General features: G+C 41.8%; 2 long non-coding RNA genes across 4 annotated transcripts in view; one reads left to right on the top strand and one right to left on the bottom strand.

The window, feature by feature from the left end:
- The window catches only part of LOC147582514 (uncharacterized), an 874,254-nt gene that overhangs the window by 120,981 nt on the left and 732,390 nt on the right, over nt 1-20,883 (bottom strand). The gene's annotated exons all lie outside the window — the stretch shown is intronic.
- Nucleotides 1-20,883, top strand: part of LOC147582516 (uncharacterized) — a 188,020-nt gene that overhangs the window by 147,182 nt on the left and 19,955 nt on the right. For 2 of the 3 annotated variants that reach the window (XR_015249213.1, XR_015249215.1), the window contains exons 2-4: nt 1,024-1,117; nt 5,142-5,218; nt 16,479-16,583. This is a non-coding gene — a long non-coding RNA (uncharacterized LOC147582516). Of the gene's footprint in view, nt 1-1,023; nt 1,118-5,141; nt 5,219-5,722; nt 5,882-16,478; nt 16,584-20,883 lie in introns of all 3 variants that reach the window. The other variant, XR_015249214.1, reaches the window with a different exon arrangement.

Below are 20,883 nucleotides of genomic sequence, written 5' to 3'. Positions count from 1 at the left end.
TGGTATTGTCCTCTTATGGTCTGCCTTTAATATTTATTTATAAATAAATATAAATATATGTATATATATATACACACATATATGTGTGTGTGTATATATACACACATATGTATGTATGTGTGTATATATAAGTCATATATATGTGTATATATATGTCATATATATGTATGTATATATAGATGTATATGTGTATATATATATATCCCTAAGGGGTAAATAAAAATCTGTTACTAGTATCCTGTTCCCTGAATATAAACTGTTATGGTATTTCTTGCTTGTAAGGACCCTTTGAGTTGCTCAAAGAGTAGACAGTACCTCGTTGTGGATGAAGAAAGGGACTGTCAAATACAACTTGAGTAGAAAGTGGGGGGATGCTTGGAAGATGCCTTAAAGCAGTGTATCAACCGGGGCGCCTGGGTGGCTCAGTCAGTTGAGCATCCGGCTTCGGCTCAGGTCATGATCTCGCGGTCTGTGAGTTCGAGCCCCACGTCGGGCTCTGTGCTGACAGCTCAGAGCCCGGAGCCTGCTTCGGATTCTGTGTCCTCCTCTCTCTCCACCCCAGCCCTGCTTGTGTTCTGTCTCTCTCTGTCTTTCAAAAATGAATAAACATTAAAAAAAAAAAGAATAAAGCAGTGTATCAACCTTAAGTGAGCCTCAGAACCATATGGAGGACTCCTTAAAATACACATCACTAGCCCTTATGCCCAAAGTATCTGGTTCAGTGGGTCTAAGATGAGACCCAGGCGTTTGCATTTCTAACAAGTTTCCAGGAGAGACTGAGATGCTGGTCTAGAAAACCAATGGGAAGCATTGGTCTCAAGTCTAGAGGGATATGAAAAGGAAAAATGGAGGAGTGGGACTGTCAGTACAACACAATGAGAAAGGTTGATTCATTTTGCATGCTAGCATTTTACTATAAATACATTTCCCCCATTTTTCTACTTTTTAGTGTTTTGTTTTAAGATACAGTTTGTTTCTTTTGAGCATCAGGAACATTGTGCCTCCTTGACCTTCCTCTTCTAGGAAAAGTTGAGTCCATTTGCCTTCAGGCTGCCTGTACTTGTAAGTCCACAATATGCCATCAGTGGGGGTCACCAATAACTTGGACACTGCAGAGGTAAGGACACTCATGCCCAACTAGGGCTCAGAAAGAACAGACCATTTTTGAAGTCCCCATGCCTTTAAAAACATGTACTTTGTTTAAACAGTTTTGTCTAATTGTGGACCTCTCCTTTGGAGTTCATAATGAGTTTGTGGGGTAAACTACATGGAGATAATTTGTAGGTGTTTGGTAATATAGGAAAGAAAAAAGAGCTTTCAGTGTGAGAAAACTTAGGGTAAATGATGAATCTATGGTCTGCTTGAGAGATGATGTAGAAGCACTGTGGCTAGAGGCATTTGGTTTGTGGGGTGATAATGTCTGTAACATCAGAGAGAGATGGGTCTCGGGCAGCAGAAAAAAGCTATCTGAAGAAAAAATATCAAATCTGAAATTGAGTGTCTTCTGCTTTGAGTGTGTAGAGAGATCAAGCAGTTCTTATTGTCATAGCTGGCATGTCGGGACTAATGTTGAGTTCACCAACTCGGTGATGTGGTCTGCTGTGAATTCTTTCGGATACCCGAAACTCTATGCCAACTGGATAAGCGTCTCTTTCCAAGAGGAATTGTGTAGTTTTAGTGGTGAGCCTCTCAGGCACCTGAAATGCTTAAATTTCTCAGGCTGTGTTCAGAAGCTTGAAGATCATGTGTACTAGACCATGACGAATTCCCCAGCCCCTTACAGATGGTTGGAACCATCTGGGTCTCAGGTCACAGTCCCTGTGCCTGAAGTGGCACTATCATCTCCTCTGCCTTATATGACCATGGTGCTGGCCTGAGCAACTGGTACATTAAAAAGAAGAGTTGTTGCTCCTAGAGGGTTTATGACTAGAAGAGTCACTGTGGTCTAGACTGGGAAGGAACTTTGCTCAATCTAGTGACCCCCATTCTATCCATCAGAGTCACCTGAGTGAAGAAGTGCATTCTGGAATATAAATGCACATTGGGATATTTGGGGCTAGTAGTTAGTCATCTTGATACTATTTGCCTTAATCAGATCAATATTTGGCTTACGTAATTAAGATACTGGAGTTTCAAATTGGATTGGGAAAAGAAAGGAAAAAGAAGAGAAAAAGGCATAGGCTTTTGAAATCAGTCACATTGTTAGGTCTCCAATTACAAAATCAAAACACAAACAGAACAATTAATATACTTGCTTCCCACTGATAGATGTCACTTCCTTTCATTCTTTGGGAGGGATATTTAAATTTGGTTCAAGTTATATTGAAAAAAAAATAAATTTGGTTCAAGTTTAGACAATAATCTTCAAATAGATCATGATTTATTTTCCAATGTATCTTTATAAAGTACAAAATTTATATTTTATCCCTAATTTCAACGTGTTTAAGTTTGCAAAATTGGAGGCATAACAAAACAAATCTTGAAATTCCACTTACTTTGGATTTCCCAGAAAGTGAAATCGAGATGCTTATTCAAAACAGCAGAAATAGATCCAACGTCCTTAAAACACAGAAGGCTATTTTTAGAATGTACCAGTTCATAGATACAGACAAAATCTCAGTAATATGTTCCTAGGGAAAACACAGAAGATAAAATATTTCTCTTAGTTGTTATTTATACTTTGGTATTTATCATCTGTCTATCTATTGATCAATCCAGCGATCTACCAATCGATGTATTTGGGTCCACAACTGGGAGGGAAGCATCTTCTCGCTGCACAACTGACTGATAGGAGTGGCAGGAGGATAGGGCACTGAGCCCATCCTGATGTGCATTGTCTCCTTTCCTACAATGTGCAGTGATCTGCCTGGATGGTATGTATGGGGAGGCCGCAGTTATACAATTTTGTCCCTAATTGGACCAACAAATTAGTTTTAAAAAATTCTGGCTAAGAGCTAACCCCATTTTCCACCCAGCCTTATCAGTTTATGAGTTTATACTGTGTTATGACTCTTTGACTTTTGGGTCTTCTTTCTTTTAATGAGTTCCAAATTCACAGCAGACTTAAGGAGGTGAGCAGTCATCACCCTAAAACTCCAAGAGACAGTGCTGCTGAGATTCCTTGAAGAAAGTCATTTTAAGAATTACTCTTTATAGGGTTCCTGAGTGGCTCAGTAGCATCCAGCTCCTGATTTTGGTTCAGGTCACCATCTCATGGTTTGTGGGATCGAGCCCCACATCGGTCTCCACATCAGCACAGAGCCTGCTTGGGATTCTCTCTCTTCCTCTCTCTCTACCCCTCCCCCCCCCATAAGTAAACATTAAAAAAAGAATTTCTTTTTATAATAGAGCTTTATTTTTCTTCTACTCCTTAGTGTGTTCATGAGTAGAGAAGAAGGGGTGTAAGAACCTCACTATTTACTTGACTCCTATTCTATCCCATCCTCATCTATGCCCTACTATAGCTACCCACATCACACTGCTTTTCCACCTCTATCCTCCCTTCCCTGTCTCTGTACCACCAGGTACTATGTTTTCTTTTTCACCATCTTTTGACCTTTTCTAAATTCTTTCTTTCTGTCTTAACCCATACAAATTTTCTGGCTCACTTACTTTGAGCTAAGAGTGTCATTATTTACCCCCTTCAAGTGGGATTTATCGCATACTGCTTTGCAAGTTCACCTACAACTGTGTATTGCAGTTGTAGTTTGGATTGTCTTTGTGTTGTAACATTCTGTTGTTATATAACAAGGCCCGAAAACTCTTTGGAGGCAGGCACTTGGATTTACACTCACTAGTATGTCTCAATGCTTTGGAAATATTAGGTACTTCATGAATATTAGTTGGTTGATTTACCTACTGGACAGTCTTTGCAGTGCTGTTTTAGGGTAAATGTTAGAAAAATGGGGTCTCTGACAGGTGATTGATTCATTTTAGCCAATGGTTTCAAAATATGCAAACTTGGGGTGCCTGAGTGGCTCAGTCAGTTAAGCATTTGACTTTGGCTCAGGTCATGATCTCATGAGTTCGAGCCCTGCGTCGGGCTCTGTGCTGACAGCTCAGAGCCTGGAGCCTGCTTCACATTCTGTGTCTTCCTCTCTCTCTTCCCTTCCCCACTTGCATTCTCTCTCTTTCTCAAAAATAAACGTTAAAAAATAAATAAAATATGCAAACTCTTATTAGTTTTACCTTCAATAAGTTGCCATTGGAGGCTGAAAGAAAGAATAGTTGTTTCTATTTTGACTTAATGCAAATACTAGTAATATTCTTGAGTCCACAATACAAGAGTCATCAAGCTAAGCATTTCTAGATATTAATCTCATTTAATCATTACTTAATTGTGATGCTGCTGCCGTCATTATCCTTGACTCGCTAAAGAATCTGGGGTTCCAACATATTGCCAGGTTGTAGGTATCAGAGCTGGGATTTGAACTTGAGTTCAAAGCCCCAACTTCTAGCCATGCTGCCGGAAAGCTTTTCTATGTCTACTCTCAAGAGGCTGCTGAGGCATTCAGCAGGTGTTTTGTGCTCTTCAGCTGTGGTGTTAACCAGAGGAAATGTGTAGGATGCTAGTCTGGTGGTTGAAAATATTGTTCTGAGATCAGCTGGGCCAGGGCTTGATTCTCCTCCTCATTACATAAAAGCTGGGCAATCAGGAATGGGTTCCTTAACCTTTCCAATTCTCAATTCCATCATCTAAAATATCAAGATAGTAATTCTCTCAAATGAGATAATGCTAACAAAACACTTAGCACTGAGCCTTAAGTGCTCAAGAAATGTGAGCCGTTATTATTACAATTATAATCCTGCTGCAAACTACTAACGATTACATTAGTAAAGGAGGTGAGGAAATCAGCCACTGGAGTCCTGTGTAAAAGAGATACTTGGAAGGACTGACAGAACTGCAGTCTCCCCGGGGGCTTAGAAATCTATAGCATACCAATGTTTTCTGAAAACTTTATTCTTTTCTTTAGACATAAGAGGAATTGCATGGCACCTGCCAGTTAACTCAGTGAGGCTGCCGGTGGATCAATAAAGTCATACATATATGGACAAGAAAAGATATGGGGAAATAAAATACAAGCAAGTGTACATGTGACACACACAGCGTCCCCAGGTGCTACTTCACTCCCTCTGTCTAGGGTTTTAGCTGAGCCTTGTGCACTGCATGTGGAGAGCTCTGAGGCATCTGTGTGGAATGCTGTCCACAGGGAAGAAGGTAAGTCAGGAGTAACAAGTCTCATTACATGGCACCAGAAAATTTGGAGAGCTTTTTTCTCTTTTACCCTTTCTGTGTTTCTTTAGGTTCTGTGCTTTGTTTGCTAAATGAACTTAGGTCTGTGATGGCTTTATATTTGAATGACTGCAGTACCAGAAAAAACATCATCTATAGAGTGAGCAGATCTGGCTTGGGATCCCTACTCTCCCACTCACTAACCTAGTGACCTTGGGGACATCCCTGACTGGGCTGAGCCCCTGTCGTCCCTAAAGTGGGGAGCACAGTGATGTCACTTCCCTTTAACGCCCAGGATTGTCATCATGGTCAAGGAAGGCACAGGTGTGAAGTCCTGAGCTGCCCCAACATTTTACTGAAAGAGCTGTCATACAACTGCTTTGCACCTTTGTCGCTCACGGAATTCTCTTTTCTTTGGATACTAATGAACCTATAGGATATGTTCTCTTGTTCCCTGTGCTGTTTCCTCCTAACCTTCCCCATCCTAAGTCTGTAAAAAAGAATAGGAAAGTTTAAGGACTGAAAACACTCACCAGCATATTTGTACTGTTGGCCTTCACCTGCCAAGGCTGAGCGAGCATCTTGGTCCAGCCACGACCCACCTGCCCTCCTCTACCCACCATCCTCCTGGAGCTCCTGTTGCAGCTGGTTGGTATGGGGACACAAGTGTGAACATTTTGGTTTTCTTCCATGTCTCCCATTCCCAGCCTTGGTGTCTCTTCTGAGTAGTTAGTTCACCCAAGTCCTGCCATCAAGCAGGAGATAATGTGTCACAGGTGAGGTAGCAAGGCCTGGAAAAGGAAGTTACTAAGCTGAGGCTAACTGAAGGAGCCAGAAGCAGACCTTTGCATTACACCATACTGTGTTTCCCTCCAACCCAGGGGACAAGGGAAGGGCAGAAAAGGCAGGCCTGAGGAGGGAGAGAGTTAGAGGAGTAGACATAAAATGAAAAGTTGAAGGGGCTACTTAATTAATTTTTCCAGTAGTGAAAGTATTTATGCAAATATATATATTCTTTTTTTTTTTAATTCTTTTTTAAATTATTTATTTATTTTTGGGAGACAGAGAGACAGAGTGCAAGCAGGGGAGGGGCAGAGAGAGAGAGGGAGACACAGAATCTGAAGCAGGCTCCAGGCTCTGAGTTGTCAGCACAGAGCCTGACATGGGGCTCTAACCCACGAAGCGTGAGATCATGACCCCAGCCGAAGTTGGACACTTAACCAACTGAGCCACCCAGGTGCCCCAGCAAATAGATACATTCTAATGTTTGCATGATAGAGTATACAAACAGCTATGCAAGTTCCCCAGCTGCTCAAGACAAAAATTCTTTTTAAATTCTTTTTAAAAGTTATTTACTTTTGAGAGACAGACAGACAGACAGATAACGAGTGGGGGAGGGGCAGAAGAAGGGGCTGGGGGACAGAGGATCTGAGGCAGGCTTTGCACTGACAGCACAAAATTGCTGCAGGGCTTAAACTCATGAACCCGTGAGATCACGACCTGAGCTGAAATCAGACACTCAACTGACTGAGCCACCAAGGCTCCCCAAGACAAAAATTCTTAAAGACCAACCTAGAGCTGGGAAGATCTGAGAAAAATTCTTATTAGATATCCCTCCCTGGTCCAGCTCCAACCTTTGCTCTAAATTTTTTTTTTTTAATTTAAAAAAATTGCAGAAGAACAAAGATAAAGCTATAATAATGGTTAATTCCATGACTTAAAATGAGCCATTATTAACACCGTGGCATGTCTGCTTCTAGTCTTTTTTAAAATGAAAGTACTGGGGCACCTGGGTGGTTCATTCGGTTAAGCATCCAACCCTTGGTCTAGGCTCCGGTCGCGATCTCACAGTTAGTGGGATCAAGCCCTGCATTGGGCTCTGCACTGACAGTGTGGAGCTGCCTGAAATTCTTTCTCTCCCTCTCTGTGCTCCTCCTCTACTCATGCACATGCTCTCTCTCTCTCTCTCTCAAAATAAATAAATAAGCTTAAAAAAAAGTTAAAAAAAATGAAGGTACTTTATCATTATGTTCATAAAATTATAAATGCTTTTTGGAAGTAAAATGTATTAAGTTTAATGTTACTTGAAATTATAGAAGTAAGATTAAAGGGACTATTGAACTTCAAATACATATTTCTTCATCTTGAGGAATATTGTTCCATGAAAGGACTTTTTTAATTAAAAAATATGTCAATGTTTATTTTTTGAGAGAGAGAAAGAGACAGAACATGGGCGGGGGAGGGGCAGAGGGAGCCGAAGACACAGAATCCGAAGCAGGCTGCAGGCTCCAAGCTGTCAACACAGAGCCTGACGCAGGGCTCAAACCCATGAAAGATGAGATCATGATCTGAGCTGGAGTTGGACGCTTAACCCACTGAGCCACCCAGGTACCCTAAAAGAACTTTTTAAAGTTAAGAAAACATGAAAAATACTAATGTTGGAATCAAGATTTTAAAAGTTCTAGATTTTCATTTTCAACATTGTAAATTTACTCCCTGCTATGAAAGAATAGGGCCCTAGTACTACCACACATCTTCATACCTCTGTCTCCTTTGCCTCCATTTTTTTTGTGTTTTATTATTATTTGTAAATTTGGGTTTATAACATTGTATTTTATCCTGTAACCTCAATTTACATTATGTTAAGAGTTAATATTTAATGGAGTGTCCACCATTAGTCTTTTTAAAAAATCATACCTTCTCCATTTCTGAGTTTTTAATTTTAATTGAAAATGAATTGGCAGGTGTTCATTGTCTAGTTTTTTGTTTTTTGTTTTTTGTTTTTTTCAGAGAGCTCATGGGTAGCAAGCTCCCTTGTCCTTCCATGGTTCATAATGCTTTCCTATTTGACTGCCACCTTGGGTGTAACATTATTGGGTCATGCAATTTTCACATCAGAACAATTGTTCCATTGTCTTACAGCACTGATTGATCTAACAAAGTCTGATTTTAATCTCTCGTAGGCTATTTGCTTTTTCTGTCCAGTTGCCTAAAATTGTTCTATTCCTGAGATTTTAGGAACTTGACTAGAATCTGTCTTAGTGTAGTCCTGTATCCGATTTTCTCAGAATACATGTTCTTTCCAATGATAGATGATTAAAAATTTTTTTCTTCAACTCAGATAAATTTTCTTATATGATATTTTTGAATACATAACTAGTCCATATATCAGACTTTTTTCAGGAATACTAGTTATCCTGCCTTCCATATCAACTGTCTTTTTTTTTCATTGCTATAATTTATCTTTTTAAATGTACATGTACTTTAATGATCTCAAACCTTTATTCTATGCCAGTAATTTGATTATCAGTGGTATTTATTTTGTACTAATTTGTTTCCATTGGTCAAAGTTTTCTTTTTTAGTAATACTCTTGTTTCACCATTTTATCTTTGGCTCAATATTGACTTTCTATCCTTGTTAAGAAGATATTCTGTATCAAGAAGCATTTGTGAGAAAAGTTTATTGAGACACGTTTCTTCAAGGGTTTTTTTGTTTGTTAGTTTTTTGTTTTTTGTGTTGTTGTTTTTTTTTTTTTTGATGTTTTGAACAGTAAGCCACTGCTTCTCTGATCATGGAGAAAAGTCTTCCCCAACTGAATTGAAACAAAAAAGCCCCAAATTATCTCAAGACATCTGCATTTTTCATTCTGATTTTCTAACCAAACTCTCAGAAACCAGGAGAGCAAAAGGGCTTTGTACCTAACCACGGTGAACACAAGCACCTCATAGAAAGCTCACACTGGGTCACCAAGTATCTCCTTATCACGAGTTGTTAGTTTTTATTTCCCACTCTGTTCAATTCCCAGGCCTCTTGTAGACTTTGTGTGCTTTTTGCAAGAGAACATTTCTAATTTTAGATTGCTGGCTTGCTTAAGCACATGTACTCCCACAGAGAAAGATGAAAAAACCTTCCTTTAAACCGCATTTTCTTTGTATGTTAACTAGAAAATAAATACAGTAGAAACTTCTAAATTAAAATTTAAATTGTTGGCAATCTTCTCTATAGGATAAGCAACTTCATGCATCTGACAATACTTCTTTTGGCATCTGAAACAAAAAAATATCTAATTAGCTGAGACAATGAGGTACAAAGAAATAAATGCACAATTAAGTCTTTCTAAGGGAAATATCCAACATATTCAAAGGCAAGATGCAAAGACTTAAGACGTATATGGTATTTAAACTGTATTCAAGTAATAGCAAGATTATGGTAAGATAATTAACCACTTCCATTTATAAGAACTCAATTCAGTGTTTTTACATTTCTCCTCACAGTTAGAAGGAGGCAATCCATTTCGATTACATGTGCTAAATTTTGTGGTCTTCTGAAATGATATACAGTAATGGGCTGTTTCAGCAAATATAATAAAATCGTTTCATTTACTTTAGCATGCAAATTCAAGCTCCCTACTGCCATTTAAAACAGAAAAAAAAAGTTGCTGGCATGGCATATGCTGATGGCTTTGTTTTATTCTCCTTAGGCTGAGAGCAGGTAACAGAGTTAGCAGATAATTTTGGTAATTTTATATGGAAAACATTACAACAGCATGCAAAATGTTTAATGGCATAGTGATTTTTGCTTAAGGTGTTTACTGACCAGAATCTCCTTTATAAATTGCTGCCTTCTGGAAATATTTTAAAAAGCACACAAAATTTAAATTTTGTGAAACGTTGCCTAGGAGTTGATTCTATACACATTAGAAGGGGAAAATCCAACTTTCCTTTTGTTGTTGAAATGGAAGAAATGCAAAAGCTAGAAAAAAAATTAGATATCATAAATAATGTTTCTCTTTTCTGGTAGCTCATGATTCATGGAAACTTTCATTCAGAAGAATCACTGTGGAAATCTGGGCCTTCTGAGATGTAGTCACAGAATGAAAGATGCCCTAGTCCCTTTTCTTGCTCTTTCTTGTGTTTATCAGACTTTACATTTCCTTTCATTTGAGGCTGTAACCATGGGCTAATTTAAAGTCTAAAATATGTTTGTCTCAAAAAGCCATGAGTAATGGAAAATAAATGTATCCACCCAAAAGATGTGGTACCAATCAGAATAAGAGGATTTGAGGGGCTCCTGGGTGGCTTAGTTGGTTAAGCATCTCATACTTCATGAGATCAAGCTCCGTGTTGGGCTCCTCACTGGCAGCACAGAGCCTTCTTGGCATTCTCTCTCCCTCATTCTTTGCTCCTCCCCAACACCCTCTCTCTCTTAAAATTTTTTTTTAAAAAAAGAGGATTTTATAAATAGGAATGGTCATTTAGCTCCACTTTCAGAACTAGAACAAGTATTTGCTTGAATGCAACTGAGATGGCCATTTTGCCAAACAATAACACTTGCAAAGATCCTGGGGGAGAAAAGCAACGCCTTCCAGAATAATACAAAGCAATGAACAACACTCAGAATTGAGTGAGAATGTGTGGTTCCACAGCAAATAGCAATGGCTACTGCTTCTTTTGTGTTTTGGTTTTTTTCTGGGACTCCTTGGTCCTCCTGGAAATCTGTGGGTCCAGCCTTAGTGGCTATTCAGCAAATGCAGTAGCACCAGATTGTGTCCCCAGGAGAGGAACCGGAATGCTTGGCAGGAGGGAGGCGAGTGGATGGAGTCCTACGGATGAGAGGTCATCTTTATGGTATAATTTCCAAACTCATGTCTGGTCAGGTCTGTGAGCTCCCGTCTCATGTGTCCATCTACCTTTTTGACACACCATGCCTCACAGACATCACAAAATGAATGTGTGCCTGAAACAGGACACCTGGTTATCTACCCCCTGCTCTTTTTTACCTCTAGTTTGTAAATGTGCCTAGAATTTATCTACTTCTTTCCATGGGTCTCACCCACCATTGTCTCTCATTTAGGTTAAAACAACAGTCTCCAAATTTGCAATCTGTTTTCTTCCCAAACCTATCATGTTGTATGTGATGGCAAAGTTAACCTTTTAAAACAAACATCAGGCTATGTTACCACCATGATTAAAACCTATCATCAGCTTCTCAACAAGTTTAACAATAAAGTCCAGGCCCCTTTAGATGGGCTACAGAGCTATTCATGGTCTGGCTCAACCCTGTCCCTCCACCCCCCACCCATTCCCTATTCCCCCCACTCTCAGTATCTCGGGGTCTCATGCCGACCTCTTTCCCACCTGAGGACTTCTTCCTTCCTTCCTTGATGACCTCTGTAGTAGTCCACATCTCAACCTCTTGTTCATTTTCTTCATTATACTTATTTCTATTCCATTACACTGGAATTATTTTACTCATTTGCTTATTTACCTATTTCTTTCCATTTTCCTGGTGGTATATAATGACTATGAGGAAAGAGACCATGATTGTGGTCCTGCTCTTATCAGCAGTACTTAGAAGGAACTGATAAATGTTTGTTGAATGAATGGATGGATGAATACTGTGAAGCAGGCAAGACTGAGGTATAAAGATGCAGTACAGAATCTGCAGAGGGAAAAGCCTGAGCTAAGACATGGGCAGAATCTATAAAATGATGAATCAAAAGGAAAGTGCAGCTTGGTTATCAAATCCCAAAACACTGGGTTGAGGAACCTGCCTTTAATGTTTCAGGGAGGTGATTTTAGAACAAAAACTTGTGAGACTCATTAATTAAGAGGTAATATAAGGAGGATATATAAATGGGAATAAATATCAAAAAGGATTGGACAAATTTGCAAAAGATAGTGTTATAGAAGGCCACCAGATGAGGTCTGGATGGCAGGAATTGTTATAGTTGAAGGCCAAGGAAGATTCACCATCAATCCCCTTTTTGGAAGGCCACAGCTCTTGTCAGTCTGGGTTTATTTCAAGATGAACAAAAGTAATCACCACGTTTTCTTGTTTTGTTTTGCTTTAAACCAAGAACTATACCAATTTCTTTATCCTCCCATCTGTATTTGGTGGATGCTCCTCTTTTACTTGGGCAGAGGCTCAGGAGGCCAAGTAACTGGCTGTAGGTCACATTTGGTGAAGGGAAGAACCAGGGAATGAAAGCAGCACTGTCACCAGAGCTCTGCTCCTACCTTCTTTCCTGAGCCTAGTGAATATTCAGCATCCTGAGCCCTGGGGAAAATGGCAAGATAGACACGTTTGCCTTTAGCATTTACTTCTCCACCTTTTACCCTTTTAGGAGGTCCCTGCCCAGGCCCTCCCTGGCTAGAGTCCCTTTAGAAAGAAAGAAAGCTGATAAGTCATTAACACCTTAGCATGAATTAGCTAATGACCCTACAGGGAATCTACTGAACTTCATGAGGTGAAAATGTTTTACAGAAGCCTTCTCCTCCCCCTCAAATCCCAGACTCAGACCTGCAACTCTTGGGTCCATGCTGGCTAATGAGCATGTGCAGGCAGAGGAGCTCAATAAAGATTGACTGATTTATTGATCGATGGGAGTGAGGCCGAGTTCAATCTTCCTTTGCAGCTGCTCCTTTCCTTCCCTATCTCTGGAGAAGTGTATTTGTTCCCACCCAGCCCCATGCATTGTCCACCCCACTCTTTTGAACAGGGCCTTAATGGGAGTTTGGTGTGAGGTTAATCAGTGGCAAAGAAACATCTAGAAGGGAGAGGCTGAAACTGCAGCCCCAGTGCTGGGATCCTGGCAGGAATTTCCATAACACACAAGAGGAAAGCTAGCCAAGGGTTTCCCCACTGCCAGAGGGGCACAAGGGGAGCAACCTTAATCCCCCAGAGAAACAATATGCCAAGGCATCTCTGGGCTCTCTGCCTCTGTGTATGAGGCTGTGAGGGAGCTGGCAAGGGCTCATAGACCCTGGCATGGTAGGAGGAGACGTGATACTGGAGCTCCTGGGCCTCCTTGCATCCAGGCTAGAAGGAAGAGAGGCCAGCGTCAGAAGGACACTCAGTTGGTAGGTGGAGAGCCCCTGGCATCCGGCATGGAGTTGGGCATGTGGAGGCCTTATAGGCTGAGAGGCTGCCTGCCACAAGATGCTGAGGGTGTGGTGTGGCTGTGGCAAAGATGGCAGTGGTGGTGAGGCTGCCCACAAACAGGAATGTTTGTCTTTGAGGCCCACACTGACTATCTTATGTGTAGTTCTGGAAGCTGCAGTTTGCAAAAGATACATACACATAGTATGGAGAGGGAGTTTCACATCCTGTCATATGAGCAACCATGGAAATAACTGGGCCTGTTTATCTTTGACAAAAGAGACCTAGAGGGGGACCTAAGAACCAGCTTCACATACAGAACAGAGCTTTGACTTATTCTCTCCCCAGGGGTTAGTATTAGGACCAATGGGCAGAAGCTAGAGAGAAGAAAGATGGGCTTCTAAGCCAAAGTCATCTGAAAGTGGACCAGGCAGTCCCAGGAGCTTGGTGAGCTGCTCACTGTTGGGGGCATTCAAGAAGAGGCTGAGGGATTAGCATGAGCATTATATGAGGTGCTCAAGCAAATGGTAAGAGATTAGACTAGACTACTGAGGGCCTCTGCAACTTTGAGGTGTAGGGTTCCAGGAAGTCAGAATGGTAGAGTTGGGAATCCATAAAACTCTCTACCTGTGCACAGGTGGCTGAGCACCAAGGCCTTGCCTGTTTCCCTACAGGAAAAGACTGGCTTTAGAACTCAAAAATTACCTTTCAGCAATGGGGCTAAAGGTGGCTTCCGAGTTCGTTTCCAAATGTCTATAAACCCCAAGGCATGGAAGGACAATTAGTGAAAGGAATGTGCCTTTACCTAATATTTACCATGTTTTAGACCTCATATGGCAGCCACCCTCTGCAAGCAGTTGGCATGTGGCTTGTTGTCATTGAGATGTATAATATACATAGAATATTTCAAAGATTTTGTATGACAAAGATAACTCATATATTTTATACTGATGTTGTTTGGTAATGATGTTTATATATATGTTAAATTAAGTTCACTTGTTTCTTTTCCTGTTTTTAAAAATGAAACTAGTAGAGAATTTAGAATTACATGTGTCTCTCATTATATACCTATTGGACAGTGTCACTCTAGACCCAGGACAATTCTTTCTTCCTTTCTTTCTTTCTTTCTTTCTTTCTTTCTTTCTTTCTTTCTTTCTTTCTTTCTTTCTTTCTTTTAAGTTTATTTATTTATTTATTTTGAGAGAGAGTGAGAGTGTGAGCAGGGGAGGAACAGGGGGAGAGAGGGAGAGAGACAGAATCCCAAGCAGGGTCTGCACTGTCAGCACGGAGCCTGACATGGGGCTCAGTCTCACGAACTGTGAGATCATGACCCGAGCCAAAATCAAAAGTCAGATGCTCAACCACCTAAGCCACCCAGGTGCTTCTAGATCCAGGATATTTTTGTTCATTATCTTATTTCATCCTTAGAACTATTCCATGAGGTAGGTGTTGTTATCGCCCCCATTTTGTTCATGAAGACACTAGAATTTAGGGAGGTTGAATAACTTGTCCAAGACCACACAGCTAATAATTTACAGACCGTGGATTTGAACCCAGGTCCCCTAGACTCTGTGAGCACATTCTCCTATTAACTGATGCTGCTGTATTGACATCCACTTTAGGGAATTGCTATGTTGTAAAACGCTGAAGGAAGGACCATAAGAAACGATTGTGGAAATGCTGACAACAGCTCAACTACATAATTAAAAATGCAGCAAGGGCCTCTGAAGTATGTGCCACAGGGGCAGGAACAGACAGCGAATCTGGCTGTTGGACTACACAATCCGGGCTGTCCCGTGAGGGAAGCTGTAAATCCAGAACCTCGGAAATGCACATCACTCAGGGAACTGTACTGTTTCTGAGATGTGGGTGCCTCCAGGGATAAAGCTTCCCCAGATCTGAGGTCTGTGGGCTGGGTTTAGCCTGAGGTGGGAACACCTTCTACATCAGGAGAGGTTTTAATATGAACAGTTTCTGCAAGGCTAAGGTTGCTGATGGATTAGGAGGGAGAGATAATTAGAGGTGTTTTGGGGAGAACTTAAGCAGTCCCTTCAATTCTGGCTCAACAAAACTCTCATAAATGACCATACTGTATTTGGAATTGCTTTACCAGACTCAAGAAGGTATTTTTTTTTCTTTATTTCTAATTAGTGTAGTAAGGAAAATTTGGAAAGGGTTCTTTGCATTCTAGATGCACAAAAACCCATCTCTCTCCCCGTCCAGCCCCAGTGCCTCCCTTGAGGACAGAGTGTTGTTTCCCCTGGCCTTGTTGTATGAAGGGGGCATCTCCAGGTCAAACTGTGTATGGGCTGAGGGCTGCATGTTGGGGGGCCCTCTGGGGCTGTGCCTCGGGAAGGTTTCTTTGTGGGGATCATCTACCCTTCACTCACACTTAGGAAAACAGAAGGCGTCCCAATGCTGTGGAAGGCGGGGAAATCAATGATGGGCCTTCTGCTGCTCTGAGTTAAATAAATAAGTACAACCCCCCTGCCACCACCACCACCACCAAATAACATTCAGTTGAGAAGATTCATGAGCCATGAGGTAAATGGCCTGTATAAATGTCTGGCTGAGAGGAGAAAGGAGCCATGGTAATGATTTTACCTGCCCAAAGGGAAGAGGAACCAGAGTTGGAAGGAAAGTGATTGACTTATAATTACACTGACTAGGGCCCCTGGGGTTGTGACCACAGAAAATTACTCAAGTTTTCCATAGCTTAGAGCAGCAACAAAACCCCTAATGCCCAAGGCTCCGAAGTCAGTTGGCTGTGGTCACCTCTGGGTCTCTCAGGAGGCCGTGGGGCACGTGCAGGGGGCGGTAGGAGGTTGGCCAGTTCAGGAGGTTCGGGGCAGAGCTGAATTTGGGGCTGTTTTCAGAACCTCCCACCACCCAGGACTGTGGAAGGGGGTGAGGAAGGCAGGAGATGAGTCAGAAAGGGCAAAGTTTCCATGTACCAGCTATAAAGAAAATTTGAGGGTCCCATCCTCCCAGCTTCCAAGGTCTCTGGGATAGTGCGGTGGGGCCCAGCAGATAGGACAGATGAATGACTCAGCTCAGACCACAGTTCCTTCAGCTGTGCACTCTGCGTCTGGGGGAGACACCCAGAAGTGACTTGAGGGAATGCAGCTGTTCTGGATGGCCTCAGAACACTGAGGCTGCACCTGCAGACTGACCCTCACAGACCTGCCTGCGGGGAATTTTTCCAACCCTTTGGAACTCACTTTTTACTTCTAGTGCATAGTATTGTTAGCAGTAAAGGGTGTAACCAATTAGGGGTCAGAATGGGGTGGGGTAGGTCAAAAACAGCATCCTTTGGCCAAACGCTGTGCTAGGTGTCTGTTCTAATCTGTGGTTCTGTTTCAGAGGCCTGGGGAGAACAAGGCTGGTTCTAACCCTCCGAAGAAAGTCTCCAGCTCCGATTAGCCCCAGAAAGTCCATCAAAATCCTTACCAGAGTCCTAAAAAGAAGGTAATGTAATAAACTTGAGTTTTCTCTCTGTGTAGTTTCTCAGCCCACAAAGTCAGCATGCTTTGCAGCTAAGCTTTTCCAAGGGCCATTCATTGCATTCCCTCTGAAATAAGCAAGCAATTGCAAGAGAGACTTATTGAACCAACTGCCTTTCAGATGGTCCTGCTTTCTTCAGAGTCTGCCCTCCATGGCATCACCAGTGAAACATCCATTGAGCTATGTCAATTCAGCCAGAAAAATACACAAGTCCCCCTTCTCTAACAAAGGGAGCACATTATTTTAGGCTGCTTAGGTGAGTCTTCCAGAGTTCCAGACAGAGGCTGAGCAAAGCTTGCCTTTTAACAACAGCTCCAGTAAAGGCATCGGAATGACAGCAATGATTTCAAAGCCCACTGTGAGATGCACCCGGAATTAAAGGAGGCTTAAAAGTGAAAACTCGTTCAGTATCTCCCTCATGGCCCCACCTCTTCCTCAGAACTGTATAGAAAGTAAACCCCCCTCCAGATCCAGCTCTGCCACACAGTGTTAGCGAGCAAAGTGCAGAGCAGGTCACAGTATTTCTAATTCAGATTAATGACCCCATTCAGCCCTGTCTCCTTAGCAGGAAATTAGAAAGTGTAGGAAGGAGCATATAGTGATTCATAATGCGTGACTGTGTGTATTGGCAGTTGTGCTCGTTAAAAAGCTAAGATATTGTTTTGATATAAAATAATTGAGTCTGACTTATTTATGGGATAAAGTGTTCTCCATAATGGGAGATCCCTCTTACAAAGCCAGCTGGTTACATACCCATATGCTTGAAGGACAGGAGAACTGACCTTTGTCCATTTTGTGTTTGCTGCAGCTCTGTTGGAAATAGCAGCTTGGGGTAATAGACTGGTGGGGTAGTGTACTTTTCTTATACTCTGCTTTAAAAAAAAACAACAACTTTTTTCAAGTTTTTGTTTAAATTCCAGTTAGTTAACATGCAGTGTAGTATCAGTTTCAGGTATATAGATTGATTGTGTCTCTTCTTTCTTCCCTGGCCAGCTTCCCTCCCCCCACCCCACACATACTTCCATTTGATTCACATAGGCTTATATAAAATCAGGCCCCTTGTTGTCCTGATATAAATTCCATTCCCTCTCCAAGTCCCCATGGGTAGCCACGCATATCCATTCTTTCCCTCCTATGTATCTGTATCTTGTCTGTCACCAAAAGCTCTCCCTTCCTCTTTGGATTCAGCCTTTTTCTTTCATTTCCACACTCAAGATATAAGCTTGGTTCAGGCTGTTGTATAAAAGGGAGAAATGAGGGGTGCCTGGGTGGCTTAGTCGGTCAAGCATCCGCCTTTCGCTCAGGTCATGATCTCACAATTTGTGGGTTCGAGCCCTGCCTTGTGCTCTGTGCTGACAGCTCAGAGCCTGGAGCCTGCTTCAGATTCTATGTCCCTCTCTCTCTGCCCCTCCCCTGTTCGTACTCTGTCCCTGTCTCTGAAAAATAAACATTAAACATTTTTTTAAAAAGAGGGAGAAATGATTTCTTTGAATGACAATCATGCAAAGCTCAGTGCCTGGCATGCCCAATAAACCTTACCCTGTGAGGAATCATTACTTATTTTGTGTTCCAGGGATGTATCTACTCTCAGATCGCACACCAAAATACTGTTAATGAGAACTGAGAAAAGTTGGATGAGCTTTAGAAATAAGGGCAACTGAGATGTCATTTCCAACCTGGATGTGTGTTGGAATCTCCAGGGGAGTTTTTTTTTAAATGCAGATACCTATTAAATCTGAATTTCACCTCTTACCACTCTTTCTGTTGGACACACCCCTTCTGCCACCAGTCCACCAGTCTCCTTAGTTCTCCTTGAACACACTGAGCACGTTTCTGTCTCAGGGCCTTTGTACTTGCTAATTCCTGTTTGGAACACTCTTCATCTAGATGTCCACACTGGCTTGCTCCATCACCTTTTGGGTCTCTGCTCTGATGGATACTGTCTCTTCAGAGGTAAACACACCACTAAAATAGCATCCCTCCATCTGCCCACTATTTTTTTGTCTTTCTTTGGATCACCTGTCACATTGTATATTTATTATTTCTGCTTGGTTGTCCCTTCTAGATAGTGAGCTCTATGAGGGCAGAAATGTTTTCACCTTAGATTAAAGGTTTATCCTCAGAACAAAAAAGGAGCTTCACATATAGTAGTCACTCCAGCAACGTCTGCTGAATCAGTGAATATAAGATGAATCAGAGAAGCTGAGTTAATCCAGGAAGGCTTGTTCTAAAACACCGGTTCTTAAAGTGTGGTCCCAGGACCAGCAGCTTCAGCATCACTTGAGAAACGGTTAGAAGTGCAAATTCTTGGGTTTCACACCAGTCCTACTAGAGCACAAACTTGGCGGTAGCCGTGTGTGTTTCAACAAGTCCCCCCACCCCCTCTGCTGGTGCACATGCTCTCTCTCTCAAAAAAATAAGCATTAAAAAAAAAAAGAGCATGAACTTAGGAGTCAGACTTGGGCTGGATCAGGACTTACTTTGATAAAATGGGCAACAATACCTGCCTTAGAAAATTAGTAACACTGGTACACAGTGGGTACTCCATGTAGTTGTTAATAATGTTAACAAAAATTGGCATTTTAAACACCTGTAATGTTTATTATGCTGGTGTGTGTGTGTGTGTGTGTGTGTGTGTGTGGTGTAATTATTCAGGCAGAAAGAAGACAATGGAAAGTATATTTTAGAATATTTGTTCTCACAAAGTGGTCCTATGACCACCAGCAGCAGCACAACCTGGGAATTGTTAGAAATGCAAACAATTTCTGGGCCTCACCCAGATCTACTGAAACAACTCTAACAGCAGGCCTACTATCTGTTTTAATAAGCCTTCCTAGTGACTGACGTATGCTCATCTTTGGAAACCCTGCTCTGAAATCACACACACACTTCCTCTATGTGGGTTGCCTCTCCAGGGAAATAATCTAATAACAAATGGAAGACACCAGGGTGGTCAGCAACTAGAGAATTTCTCCTGAGGGACAAGTCAATAGAATCTGAGTCATCTGAATTTGGAAAAGGGACCCAGTTCCTGGTTTCTGTAGCCAGCCCATTCAGTGGACTAGCTTTCTGACAGGGCGTTGAAAAATGAGGTCCCCAGTAACAGCCCTCTCTCCCTCAAATGTTTCCCTGGCTGCAGCAATTAAACTGCTGAGCAGGAAACTGGACCTGATGTTCTGTTAACCCTTTGTCAGCCAAAGCCCAGAGGCAATTTGTCTCGCTGGAGAGATTTTCTTCTCAACTTCTTTCCCTCCCACCACACTACAAAGGAAAATGCTCTTAAACCATCTCCTTGCCCGTTTCGTGTCTGGGTGATTGAAACAGCAGGGTCAGAGTTCAACAGAGGGGAAAGGTCATTGCAAACTAAATGCAGCTGCTGAATCTCCTTGTGCTTCTCCTTGGTGTCAAGAAGACAAATAGCAATTAAAAAAAAAAAAATCCTCCCAATGAAACAGTTCTCATTTTCTCCTTTCTCATCAGCCTCCAAGCATTTCTTAATGAACTACAGCTCAATCATCTACGAGCCTGATGGTTTTTAATGCGAGCATAGCCCAGCTAGAAATGATCAGAGTACAGTTGATTAAGCCAGCTTTCTGAGTGTTTTTGTCCTTGAGTTCTTAAGGTTGGGTCTTCACCACAATCTAGGTCCTCATTGTTACGACTTAGGACAATATCAAACGAACACATGGTCATGTCAAGCCGGTCCTTCAGGGCCAGGCAGGACTGGGGCCCTGGCCGGCACTTCCTGGCTACTGACAATTGTGCTGTGTTTCCCTTTGTCTTTTACATACCTCCATTTTGTCATTGTCCACATGGGCTTTATAGATTTTCTCTGTAAATTTTGAATTCTAGACCAGCATCGCCCACCATCTACCCAGAGATTTCTCAGCCAATTTGAATGTGAGTTGAAGCAAAATGTAATTTGGATCATAATCTTATTTAAGCCACATCTGTTAGAACCCAGTTACTCTATTAAAGAAAGACAATCCTGCCTTCCCGTTTCTCAGTGTCTAAAGTTGAGAAGAGTTTTGATTTTGGCAAACAGAATAAGGACCATTCAAAAATATCCGAATGATTACCTCTTTAGTGATAGAATCTCCTCTACTCAACCCAACCTGATTTTTGTGAGGTCTTTTGTTTTGTTTTGTTTTGTTTGAGAAAGAGAGTGCAAGCTGGAGAGGGGCAGAGAGAGAAAGAGAGCAGGAGACACAATCCGAAGCAGGCTTTAGGCTCCGAGCTGTTAGCACAGAGCCTGATGCAGGGA

The sequence above is a fragment of the Puma concolor genome, chromosome A3 (assembly GCF_028749965.1).
Source record: "Puma concolor isolate L17-30 chromosome A3, mPumCon1.1.hap2, whole genome shotgun sequence".
NCBI classification, from domain to species: domain Eukaryota; kingdom Metazoa; phylum Chordata; class Mammalia; order Carnivora; family Felidae; genus Puma; species Puma concolor.
This window is presented reverse-complemented; position numbering and strand designations above follow the sequence as displayed.